Consider the following 13,839-nt stretch of genomic DNA (forward strand, 5'->3'; position numbering starts at 1 on the left):
GACCAGAAGATCAGTTTCCCGAGCTGAGCAGAACTGCTGTCCTCCCCCAAAGAATTTCACCTGTCCTCCGTGAACCGTCCTTCCACCAACTCGCCCCCTCACATCCATATCAACCACTCTGGACCGGGTATCTAGACAACCATCCTCTGCTACCAAGTTTCTGTTGATAATTGGATATGGAGAAGGGCGAGCCGGTCAAGGATCGATTCAGACAAGGTGATAAATTGTATGACAAGCGACAGTTTAATTATGAGTAAAGATATCTGGTACAAGCGTATACGGTCTCGTTCCTTCGGCTCATAGAGAACCTCCAGAAAAAGCCCAGATAACAGAAATGCATAGACATTTTATACAACACAGAAAGTAGGTTGAGTCTGGAAGTTCTGGTCCTTTGGTTGGTTCTGGACAGGTTGTTGTCTTCTCAGATTGGTCCTGATGAGCTGGGCGTCATCCTTCTGAGTCTTATAGCAAAAGTTTCTTTGTTATCAAATGTTCAGCTAAGCAGGAGATTTTGTGTGTGCGTAGTCAGCCCTCTGTCCTTGGGTATGTGTGTGTCTCATTATTTCGTGAAATGCGGACCCAAGCACTCTTTTGATCAAGGCCTTTCCTTATCAGTGTTTATGAAAGGTCTGTGCCAGCCATCTGTCTTTGGGTGTGTGTGTGGTTCTCTGTATCTGTTTATAAGTTTGTGAGAAACCCTGCTTAAAAAGAAGTTAGTTATAACAATGTAATAGCAATATGCTTGTGTTATTTTAAATGGTATTTATTACACGTGCGCGAGTGTCGCAAAATAAATTTAGAAACCCATGTTATTCAATTATTGCACCCACACTGCTTGCGCGCGCCAACGAGCGTCTGCGACACCAAGGGCTAAAATAGATGTCGTTCCTATTTCTGACGCAGATCGCGCTGAAAGTCCTGCCTCTCCCATCTCCTCATTGGTTTATAAAGCAGGTACCCACGTGCCATCTCCTCATTGGTTATACCCACGTGGGTGACTGAAAGACGACCTGCAAGGTACACACTCCAGTCCAGTTGGTGGCGGAATGCACCTTAAATTGGTTGCTAACCGCCATATCAAGTCTGGAAGTTCCGCCTCCCATCAATTCATTGGTTCTCACAACAAACATACGTCCCCAACTTCCTGTAAACAAAAGCCAACGTGGGTGCTTGAAAGATGGACGAGGAGAGATTTATCGTTGAAGTAGAGAAGTACTCACTTTTATATGACCCGTCTTCAAAATTCTACAAGGATCCAACTAAAAAATATGCGTTATGGAGAGAGATTGCAAAGACCATGCATATTTCAGGTAAAGTATAACAACCCAATGTTCATCCTCGGTATAAAAAGAACTAGGTAGCGTTAGCTGAATGTAAATGCCATGTGTGCTGTATGCTTTTTTTAATACAGAAATCCTCTAAAGCCAACAGTCATGTGAGATTTTTGTGTTGTTGAAAATTACTAGTATTTCAATTTTTCAAATGTTCATGTTAATTTTTTGTTCGTTGTTGAAATAATGGTGGAATTGTACAATAGTTTTAAAGTGTAGAATGAATACACAAAACAAATGAAGATGTCAAAGTTGAACTTACTGTCCCATGTTGATAAACTACACACACACACACTCTCACACAGTGCATCTAAGTAGGCCTAGCTACAAGCCTTCCACAGAGGTGAAATACTTAGTAAACTTTTCCCTGACAGAAACTGCCTCCTGACCTGCTCTGTTGGCCTGGATGGCTATGCCTCTCATGCCTTGCCTCATCCCTGCCCCACCCTGCTGTAGCCACATCTCCACATCACAAGGCTTTGTGAGGAAGTTGTGGAGGATGCACATTGCAACCACTAGGGTTTCAACCTTGCTTGGCAATAGGTTTATTTTTTGGTAGAGGATCCTCCATCTGGCCGTAAGGATCCCGAATGCCTTCTCCACTGTCATTCTAGCTCGACAGAGACGATAGTTGAAGATTTCTTTCTCGTAGCTGATGTTATGCCCGGCATATGGCCTCATCAGGTAAGGCTTTAGTGGGAAGGCAGCGTCCCCCACCATTGTGTATGGTATCTTTCCTAAATCTTCACCCCCAGGCAGAAAGGCATCTTGGGGCACCTGCAGGGTTTTTGATGCCATTGCCCTTCCAAGTGGGGAGTTGGCATAGACTCCTCCATCACTGTTTCTCCCAAAGTCCCCCACTTGAATAGCTGTGAAGCGGTAATTGGCATCCACAAGGGCGAGTAACACCACAGAGAAGGTTCCTTTATAATTAAAAAAACAGCTCCCTGAGTTTGGTGGTTTGGTGATCATAACATGTTTTCCATCAACTGATCCCAAACAATTGGGAAAGTCCAATTTTTCATGAAACTCTTGAGAAGTTTGTCTCCAGGTTTCCTCGGTGGGTCGTGGCAGATGGATCGCCAGCATCTTCCTCTCTATGGCCTCACAGGTCTCCATAATGCACTGCGACACTGTCTCGAATCCAAGACGATAGGTGAAGGCCAGGCTGCAAATAGAGTCTCCAGATGCCAAATACCTGTAATGACAAAATAAATGTTTTGTTATTGGATAACAATCAAAATTGTATTTTACTCTTCACAGAAGTTGAATTGTGCAAAACCAGATGGAAGTCCCTCCGTGACACTTTTGTAAGGCACCTACGGAAGGCCCAGCCCAGTGGTTCTGGGGGAACCAATCAGAAAGAATGGAAATACATGAAAATAGTATCATTCTTGATACCTTACGTCCAGCCAAGAAGGTAAGTTATAATATACATTTGAATTTATTGCACATAATTTTAAATCTCAACAAATTGCAGTATTGCTGGCTTTATTTTCTACCTACTAAGTCACTACATGATTGGTTCATGTCAGATGGTATCCCATTTCTGAATGAGTGATTATATAGGCCTATAGATTATGAATCAGTCTCTTATTACATGGGAATGATGAAAACCAGCACTATTAGACATTGTGACCTAGATTTCAGAAATATGATTAATTGAGCCTGAGCTGAGGTTTCTAAAGTTTACTTAAAACACATTTAACTTTTCATTTATGTTGACCTTTTTTCAGCTCAAGAGGCAACCTCAGCCTTGAAAATGCTGATTCGCCTCAGCCACAACCTATGGAACCCGATGAAGACGACGCTGAAGACGACGTGGTGTCCCTGAGCCATGACCCTGTGCTTCAGATGCCTGAACAACAGTCAAGACCAACCACTACAAGCAAAGCTCAAGACTGGCAGCCAAGAAAAAGAAAACAGAAAGTGAACTATCAAGATGTGGATGATGCTCCACATGGAAGAGCTGGACTGCGGCCTATAATGTACGGCCAGCCCAGGCATCAATACTCCTACTTACCAGGATCTAGGTCTCCAACACATAACTGGGATGACCAGCAGGCAACACCACGGCCCGCAAGTACTCCGCACGGAAGAGGTGGACTGCAGCCAATCATGTACGATGAGCCCAGGGATCAATACTCACCAGAACCTAGGTCTCCAACATATAGCTGGGATGACAGTACATACAGTACATTCTCTCAAGAGAGCTAGGACAGAGACTCCCAGTCACATCAATAATCACCTCCGAAAAGGCAGAACCCAGCCCTGTGCATACTTAGGCCCATGTTCTGTTTTAGTGTTTTAAAAAGGGAAACATTTATTTATGCACCATTTGTACTTTGTTGTTGCAGTTATATATGCATTGCACCTTGCATTTAACTTTTTTTAATAGTTTTTTTTGTTGCTATTCAGTGGATATTGTTATTGGGAGGGATATGCCGTATTTGTTTACATGCCTTGATGTGACCGTTAATGTCACCTACAACATGTTCACCATGCCTTGTGACTGTTAATGTCACCTACAATAGGTGCACCGTGCCATGTTATGACTGTTTATGTCACCTTGAATAATAATTTAAAAAAAGACTAAACAAAGAACAGTGTGTCTTACTTACCTTGAGTATAATGAAGACACTATAACTGGTAATCTGCTTCCTAGATGTAATGGAACACAGGCCTACATCTGTGGAGCATCATGATCACAAGTTTGCTGGAGTTTCTTTACATCCATGCACCTGCTTACACAATACAACCTTTTCCAATAACTAACCTTAGAGTGACAGCTAGTCTTTGCTTAGGCTCTATTGGGGTCCTGTAGTTGGTCGTCTGCTTGGTGAGGTTTGGGCCAACAAAAGACAGAAGAGTCTCCATCTCTTCTGCACTCATCCGGAAGTATCGGTGATGTCGGGTAGGGTCCAAGAGCAGCTCCTGGACAAGGTGGTAGTATTGCCCATGCTCCCTTCTCAGCACATTTATGGGATGCACCCATAACCTTCTCCTCCTTCCCTGTCTGCGCCTCAATAATACAAGGGCGACCAACTTAACTGTCTGTTAATCCATGCTGTTTAGAAAAGCATACATAAAGTATTTTTTATTTTTAGTTGTATAATATTACAGTTTCTTATTTCATGGGCTTTTATTCAGTAAATGCATTGTTTATATCTCATCCCAGAGTGGTTTGGTTGTAAGTTGAAAGAGACTGGCTAATTATAGTAATAAGCTTGCCATCATGTATATTATTGGCATAATGGAGTCTTTGAGAGGAAAGTGCCTAAATGTGTAAAACAATTTGCATTTATTAAATGTATTAACTCCTGTCCTGGCCTCACTATTGTACAATATGCAATCATGTACTTACTTACCCATGTTATCACTCCTCAATCGCGGTGAAATCAGAAGAATCAAAATACATTTCAACAGGGTCACTGGAAAGTGCAGGCAAGAAAAGGCGCTAAAAACATCGTCCCGCCCCCAAATTAATATAATTGGTTCACAGTTTGTTTTGATATTTTAACCTGCGTGTTGTGATCGCGTGTGGTGTGGGGGGACAAAATCAATTTATGCATGATAGCTCACGATGGCGCACGCGGTTTGGGCAAGGTGTAAGGTTCAAAATGAAACCAAATTAAGAAAACTAAACTAAAAAAGAAAAAAAGAAAAAGTAACTCCGCCAGAGTGTTTCTTTTGGGTCACTTTTGCCGGCCCCAAGCCCGGATAAAGGAGGAGGGTTGGAATTGTGACATTAAAAAATCAATAATCGACAGAAGAAAGTTCATTTGTAGTTCTAAACATATTTAGTGTGTTTTTTACTCACTTTTTGTCTCTCCCATGACATTATTCCTCTCTCCTACAGCGTCCATCACAATTACATGCACATGGCTAATTATGCAAATTAGGTGATGATCATTTAGCGACTTCTAGTGACTTTGTTGATATTTTCTGGCAGTAGATTGATTGACACACTGAGATTATCAATAGAGCAGCTACATAACTGACAATCATGGCAAAGTACTGGAGATAAAACACATAATTGCGCTTTAACTCTTTGCATGAGTTACTTAGCTGGGGTCAGCGTACACCTGATGTTTTAGATAAAATAACAGCATTCGTATGAGAAGCGGCACCTGCCGCACCACTGTTAAGGCTGCGAAGGTTCAACTGAGATAGGAACAATAGCACACCTGAACTTGGTTAAAATAATTGTTTAATTCAAAAGTTAATAAATGGCAAATGCAATTTCCGTATATACGGGTTCACTGTGTCATCACGCAGGATGAAACAGAGAAGTGACTTGTTCCTGACAAAGATATTATAATATACTCATGACAGAGATAGTTCCCGCTTCCGAGCCGGCCTGTCAGAGTAGAGACTGGGCGTGGTTTAGACTCACCCAGCCTATCGTTGGTGTTGGCGCTTAAACTAGTCCTAGCCCCTTAGCGCTCTCTGGTGTCCCGGCGCTGTTGCTGTGTAGATTACGCTCCGTCACCCCAGAGACTGAGGTCAGACAGCTCTGCAACATTGTCTGAGCTATTTGCACCTGTATACAAAGCCCACTGTTCTCGCTCAAGGCTAACCACAGCTTCCCAGCACACTTATCTGGGGCTAACTGTTACTTCCAGCACACACACACAGACACACTCTAGTTCATATCTTATACCCTTGTACATTGTTGCATACACACACATATTTCAGGCTGTGGCCTCATGGTTAGGCTATGAGAACTGTTACTCCTGAGAACAAAGACAAATGTCAGGCCTACATGAGTCAGAAATTCAAACTTTAATGCATAAAAGCCCTACCAGCTTATAGTTAGTTAAGCATGTCAAACCTTATAAAACCCCACACCACCCTGTCTTCCGTCCGCCATTATCCTGTTAAGTGTTTTTTCTTAGTACTGGTTCTCTGTGCATACAGCTATGTTAGCTTCTTGTCAATAACAACCACATCAACATTAAGGGACATGGGCAGCTGTGAGGAGGGGTTGGAACCACAAAGAGCTGTGGTTTTGGTTAATGTTATCTGTCATCCTTTGAATCACCAGGTCCATTGTGCCTGGATCCGCAATGGTGTTAGCTTCGCTAACGTTAGCTAGCTCCTCCTGCAAATCTACAGGGATGGTGGTTTTGGTCAAGTTCTTAGTAGTTTTGTTGGGCATGTTGTCGGAGATTTTTGAGAAATAGCCATCAAGACTCATTGTAGGATAACTTATTTAGCCAATTCTACCACTTTTTCAAGCTAGGAGATTAATGTAAAAATATAAATTTACGAATGCCACGGAAGCTCGCTGAAACACAGTGTCCCCTCTACGGCGCCATTTTGTCCCCCCGCATGCAAAGAGTTAAAGCGCAATTATGTGTTTTATCTCCAGTACTTTGCCATGATTGTCAGTTATGTAGCTGCTCTATTGATAATCTCAGTGTGTCCTTGCTGGGATGACACAATCAATCTACTGCCGGAGAATATCAACAAAGTCACTAGAAGTCGCTAAATGACGTCATCACCTAATTTGCATAATTTGCCATGTGCATGTAATTGTGATGGACGCTGTAGGAGAGAGGAATAATGTCATGGGAGAGACAAAAAGTGAGTAAAAAACACTAAATATGTTTAGAACTACAAATGAACTTTCTTCTGTCGATTATTGATTTTTTAATGTCACAATTCCAACCCTCCTCCTTTATCCGGGCTTGGGACCGGCAAAAGTGACCCAAAAGAAACACTGGCGGAGTTACTTTTTATTTATTTTTATTTTTTTTGTTTAGTTTTCATAACCCTCCCGTTGTCCTCCTATTATGCCTAGCACACAGTGTCCCCCCCGGGTCACCCTGTCCCGTCTTGGCTAAAGGCCCAGTGGGCACAAGTGTGACAGTATGGGTGTGAACAGCCTTTGCAGATGTATTTCTTACACCTGCAGCACGCGGTGTGTGTCTTGGCGTCCTTCTTGGGTGGGCAGAGCTGACACCTCTTCCTCTTACTCGCCTCCAGCCGGGCGGCCGGGGCTGGGTCGGAGGAGGCGGCCGGGCCGACGGCTTGCTCAAGGGCTTGCGGACGAGCCTCGGCGGATACACGCTCGCCCCGTATGACTTTGACAAGTGCTGAGGCGGCTTCGGTGCGGGGGAGACGCTGCCTTCTTTGGATCAAGGGCTTCACGAGCGCCTTTCCGAGCTGCTCCAGGAACACCCTCCTCTTGTTCCGCTTCCCGGGCATCCAGTCGGGGTTGATCTCTCGCCATATGACAAAGGCGTTGTAGGAGGACACGTCGAGGATGTTGTGGAAGATGACCAGGGGCCAGCGGGCGGTCATCCGTCTGCAGCTGTAGGTGCCGACCACCTTGTCTAGGTTGTCCACGCCGCCCTTGTTGCAGTTGTAGTCTAGGATGAGGGCCGGCTTCCGGTCTCGGCGATCGCTAACGTCGGGCTCCGCGTGCCGCGTGCTCAGAAGCAGCACGTTCTTATTTCTCTTTGCCAGGTAGGACACTAGAGTGGCGGTGGGCGTGAAGGCGAACCTGGAGGACGAGACCTGTCTGTCCTTGGACTGGAGCAGCGCGGGAGGGAGCTCGGGCTTGTTCTTTCGCACCGTGCCCACCATGGTGAGGTTCCTCTCGAGGAGCCGCTGCCCGAGTTCGTAGGAGGTGAAGAAATTGTCACACGTGACGTTGTGACCGCCCGGCAGTCCCTCGGTCAGATCGAGGACGACGCGCGCGCCCTGGTTCTTCTCGGGGCCTCCGCCGGCCGCCTTGCCGGTGTACACTTGCATCTTCCAAGCGTAGCTGGACTTGGCGTCGCAGGCCACCCACGACTTGATGCCGTATTTGGCCGGCTTGCTGGGAATGTACTGTCGGAAAGGACAGCGTCCTTTCGGCGAGGGAGAGGGGAGGGAGAGGAGAGGGAGAGGAGATTAGCAGAGTCATACACAGATACATAGACTGCCCGTGCTCTCTACGCTACACGTACAAACACAGATACCAGCGTCATCGTTACCGGCTCACCATCGGGGCGCACTGCGTTTACGTTACACGCAGCCGCCTCCGCCGCCCGTGCTACTGCCGATTGCTACTACTGCCGATTGCTACTACTGCCCGTGCTACTACTGCCCGTGCTACTACTGCCCGTGCTCCACGTTGCTACTCTTGCCGATTGCTACTACTGCCCGTGCTACTACTGCCCGTGCTCTCTATGCTACACGTACATAGACAGATACATTGACTGCCCGTGCTCTACGCTACACGTACAAACACAGATACATAGACTGCCCGTGCTCTCTACGCTACACGTACAAACACAGATACATAGACTGCCCGTGCTCTCTACGCTACGCGTACGTACACAGATGCATAGACGGTACCTCTGAACGGGACCAGTTGTTCGTCCACCGTCACTTCGGGCCCCGGGTTGTAGAGGGCCTGCAGCCGCTCCTCCCACAGGTCCCACACCTCTCTCACGGCCGCCAGTCTGTCGGTGGCGAGTCTCGCGGGTCTCGACTGGCGGTCGTCGAATCGCAGCAGCCTCGAGTACTTGTGAAACGCCTTGAGCGGCATGGTGGCGCGGAACACGGTCCTGCCGCTCTCGGCGTCCCACAGGCTGGCCGCGGCCTCGCCTCGGGACCTGTAGACGCCGGCTAGGATCAGCAGCCCTACGTAGGCGCGCAGGTCGGTGGAGTCCATGGGTCGCCAGCCGTCGCCGTATTTTCTCACCCCCTGCAGATTCGTCATGTCCACGATGATCCTTTCTATCGCCGGTGTGACAAACAGACGGAAGGCGGACGCGATGTCGAGCGCTCGCGACGCGGCGTAGGCCGTGGGGCCCGGCGTCACGGCGGGGCAGGGCGGGCGGATGGCGCGGGGCCGGTCCGGGCCGCGATAGGCCACGGAGGACCATTTGATTTTGCCGTTTTTTGACAGCAACGTCTCCCTTTCTGGCTCTGGCTCTCTGGCTCTGTCTCGCTCTCGCTCTCTGTCTCTGGCTCGCTCTCTGTCTGGCTCTCTGTCTCGCTCTCGGCCAGCGGCCGCGTCTCCCTCTCGCTCTCCCTCCGGCTCTTCCTCCGAAGAGGAGCACGACCGCGAGGCCGAGTCGTCTTCGTAGTCGTCCGCGTCGCGCTCGGGGTTGTATTCCTCACCGTCTTCATCTTCCGAAACGTCCTCCTCTTCGGAATCGCAGTAGTCTTCTTCGTCTTCTTGGTCGACGCTGGAGGATATCTGTTCCAGGACCTGAGCCGCGCTGAAACCGGGACTGCGAGGCGTCGTAGGCGGAGGCAACACGCTCGGCGGGGTCGTATTCCTCGTCGTCGTCGTCGTCCTCGTCGTCGTCCTCATCATCGTCCTCATCTTCTTCTTCTTCTTCTTGTTCTTCTTGTTCTTCTTCTTGTTCTTGTTCTTGTTCTTCTTCTTCCTGACAATATTAGTAGGCTCTCTACGCCCTGCTTACAGTCGTAGGCGGAGGGCTCACGCTCGGCGGGGTCGTATTCCTCCTCGTCGTCGTCCTCGTCCTCGTCCTCTTCTTCTTCTTCTTCTTCTTCTTCTTCTTCTTCTTCTTCTTCTTCTTCCTGACGATATTAGTAGCCTCTCTACGCCCTGCTTACGGTGGCCACGTGAATGGGACGAGGCACGCGAATGGACGAGGCGCGTGGTCGGCCCTGCCTGCTCCTTCGGGCCCTTCGGCCCCTTCGGTCCCATCCGGGACGCTCGGCTGGCCTCCCCGTGTGATAGCACCGAGGTCGTGCACTGAGTTGTTGGGGACAACTGGTCCCTGCCGGGGTCACTCAGACCCGGCCCAGACAGAGGGGAACAACTCCTAACACAGGCCCCGGGTCACTCCGACCCAGCTCAAGACAGGGGTAGGAGGGTTACAACATACACCTTGCTAACGCTGCCGGGGTCACTCTGACCCAAGCCCCCGGAACAGAGGGGAACAACTCATAACGCAGGGCCTACAACAGGGCCCGGGTCACTGTGACCCGGCCCAGACAGGGGTAGGAGGGTTACAACATACACCTTGCTAACGCTGCCAGAGTCTCTCTAACCCACACAGACACTGGGAATCGACTCGTAACGCTGGCCGGGGGTAACTCTGACCCGCCGAGGCAAGGGGAAGGTTGTGTAACAACAGCCATACCCCGAAGTGACAGGCTGTCCCCCGTACTGCCCTTGGGCCCCGTGTGAGTTTGGGTATTGATTCTAAAAACGCCCCCCCTCCTGCACTACCTTCCCTTGGTTGTGGATATTGTGCCTTTTGGGTATGGTTGTTGTTACATAACCCTCCCGTTGTCCTCCTATTATGCCTAGCACACAGTGTCCCCCCCGGGTCACCCTGTCCCGTCTTGGCTAAAGGCCCAGTGGGCACAAGTGTGACAGTATGGGTGTGAACAGCCTTTGCAGATGTATTTCTTACACCTGCAGCACGCGGTGTGTGTCTTGGCGTCCTTCTTGGGTGGGCAGAGCTGACACCTCTTCCTCTTACTCGCCTCCAGCCGGGCGGCCGGGGCTGGGTCGGAGGAGGCGGCCGGGCCGACGGCTTGCTCAAGGGCTTGCGGACGAGCCTCGGCGGATACACGCTCGCCCCGTATGACTTTGACAAGTGCTGAGGCGGCTTCGGTGCGGGGGAGACGCTGCCTTCTTTGGATCAAGGGCTTCACGAGCGCCTTTCCGAGCTGCTCCAGGAACACCCTCCTCTTGTTCCGCTTCCCGGGCATCCAGTCGGGGTTGATCTCTCGCCATATGACAAAGGCGTTGTAGGAGGACACGTCGAGGATGTTGTGGAAGATGACCAGGGGCCAGCGGGCGGTCATCCGTCTGCAGCTGTAGGTGCCGACCACCTTGTCTAGGTTGTCCACGCCGCCCTTGTTGCAGTTGTAGTCTAGGATGAGGGCCGGCTTCCGGTCTCGGCGATCGCTAACGTCGGGCTCCGCGTGCCGCGTGCTCAGAAGCAGCACGTTCTTATTTCTCTTTGCCAGGTAGGACACTAGAGTGGCGGTGGGCGTGAAGGCGAACCTGGAGGACGAGACCTGTCTGTCCTTGGACTGGAGCAGCGCGGGAGGGAGCTCGGGCTTGTTCTTTCGCACCGTGCCCACCATGGTGAGGTTCCTCTCGAGGAGCCGCTGCCCGAGTTCGTAGGAGGTGAAGAAATTGTCACACGTGACGTTGTGACCGCCCGGCAGTCCCTCGGTCAGATCGAGGACGACGCGCGCGCCCTGGTTCTTCTCGGGGCCTCCGCCGGCCGCCTTGCCGGTGTACACTTGCATCTTCCAAGCGTAGCTGGACTTGGCGTCGCAGGCCACCCACGACTTGATGCCGTATTTGGCCGGCTTGCTGGGAATGTACTGTCGGAAAGGACAGCGTCCTTTCGGCGAGGGAGAGGGGAGGGAGAGGAGAGGGAGAGGAGATTAGCAGAGTCATACACAGATACATAGACTGCCCGTGCTCTCTACGCTACACGTACAAACACAGATACCAGCGTCATCGTTACCGGCTCACCATCGGGGCGCACTGCGTTTACGTTACACGCAGCCGCCTCCGCCGCCCGTGCTACTGCCGATTGCTACTACTGCCGATTGCTACTACTGCCCGTGCTACTACTGCCCGTGCTACTACTGCCCGTGCTCCACGTTGCTACTCTTGCCGATTGCTACTACTGCCCGTGCTACTACTGCCCGTGCTCTCTATGCTACACGTACATAGACAGATACATTGACTGCCCGTGCTCTACGCTACACGTACAAACACAGATACATAGACTGCCCGTGCTCTCTACGCTACACGTACAAACACAGATACATAGACTGCCCGTGCTCTCTACGCTACGCGTACGTACACAGATGCATAGACGGTACCTCTGAACGGGACCAGTTGTTCGTCCACCGTCACTTCGGGCCCCGGGTTGTAGAGGGCCTGCAGCCGCTCCTCCCACAGGTCCCACACCTCTCTCACGGCCGCCAGTCTGTCGGTGGCGAGTCTCGCGGGTCTCGACTGGCGGTCGTCGAATCGCAGCAGCCTCGAGTACTTGTGAAACGCCTTGAGCGGCATGGTGGCGCGGAACACGGTCCTGCCGCTCTCGGCGTCCCACAGGCTGGCCGCGGCCTCGCCTCGGGACCTGTAGACGCCGGCTAGGATCAGCAGCCCTACGTAGGCGCGCAGGTCGGTGGAGTCCATGGGTCGCCAGCCGTCGCCGTATTTTCTCACCCCCTGCAGATTCGTCATGTCCACGATGATCCTTTCTATCGCCGGTGTGACAAACAGACGGAAGGCGGACGCGATGTCGAGCGCTCGCGACGCGGCGTAGGCCGTGGGGCCCGGCGTCACGGCGGGGCAGGGCGGGCGGATGGCGCGGGGCCGGTCCGGGCCGCGATAGGCCACGGAGGACCATTTGATTTTGCCGTTTTTTGACAGCAACGTCTCCCTTTCTGGCTCTGGCTCTCTGGCTCTGTCTCGCTCTCGCTCTCTGTCTCTGGCTCGCTCTCTGTCTGGCTCTCTGTCTCGCTCTCGGCCAGCGGCCGCGTCTCCCTCTCGCTCTCCCTCCGGCTCTTCCTCCGAAGAGGAGCACGACCGCGAGGCCGAGTCGTCTTCGTAGTCGTCCGCGTCGCGCTCGGGGTTGTATTCCTCACCGTCTTCATCTTCCGAAACGTCCTCCTCTTCGGAATCGCAGTAGTCTTCTTCGTCTTCTTGGTCGACGCTGGAGGATATCTGTTCCAGGACCTGAGCCGCGCTGAAACCGGGACTGCGAGGCGTCGTAGGCGGAGGCAACACGCTCGGCGGGGTCGTATTCCTCGTCGTCGTCGTCGTCCTCGTCGTCGTCCTCATCATCGTCCTCATCTTCTTCTTCTTCTTCTTGTTCTTCTTGTTCTTCTTCTTGTTCTTGTTCTTGTTCTTCTTCTTCCTGACAATATTAGTAGGCTCTCTACGCCCTGCTTACAGTCGTAGGCGGAGGGCTCACGCTCGGCGGGGTCGTATTCCTCCTCGTCGTCGTCCTCGTCCTCGTCCTCTTCTTCTTCTTCTTCTTCTTCTTCTTCTTCTTCTTCTTCTTCTTCTTCCTGACGATATTAGTAGCCTCTCTACGCCCTGCTTACGGTGGCCACGTGAATGGGACGAGGCACGCGAATGGACGAGGCGCGTGGTCGGCCCTGCCTGCTCCTTCGGGCCCTTCGGCCCCTTCGGTCCCATCCGGGACGCTCGGCTGGCCTCCCCGTGTGATAGCACCGAGGTCGTGCACTGAGTTGTTGGGGACAACTGGTCCCTGCCGGGGTCACTCAGACCCGGCCCAGACAGAGGGGAACAACTCCTAACACAGGCCCCGGGTCACTCCGACCCAGCTCAAGACAGGGGTAGGAGGGTTACAACATACACCTTGCTAACGCTGCCGGGGTCACTCTGACCCAAGCCCCCGGAACAGAGGGGAACAACTCATAACGCAGGGCCTACAACAGGGCCCGGGTCACTGTGACCCGGCCCAGACAGGGGTAGGAGGGTTACAACATACACCTTGCTAACGCTGCCAGAGTCTCTCTAACCCAC

The sequence above is a fragment of the Salvelinus namaycush genome, chromosome 4 (assembly GCF_016432855.1).
Source record: "Salvelinus namaycush isolate Seneca chromosome 4, SaNama_1.0, whole genome shotgun sequence".
NCBI lineage: Eukaryota > Metazoa > Chordata > Actinopteri > Salmoniformes > Salmonidae > Salvelinus > Salvelinus namaycush.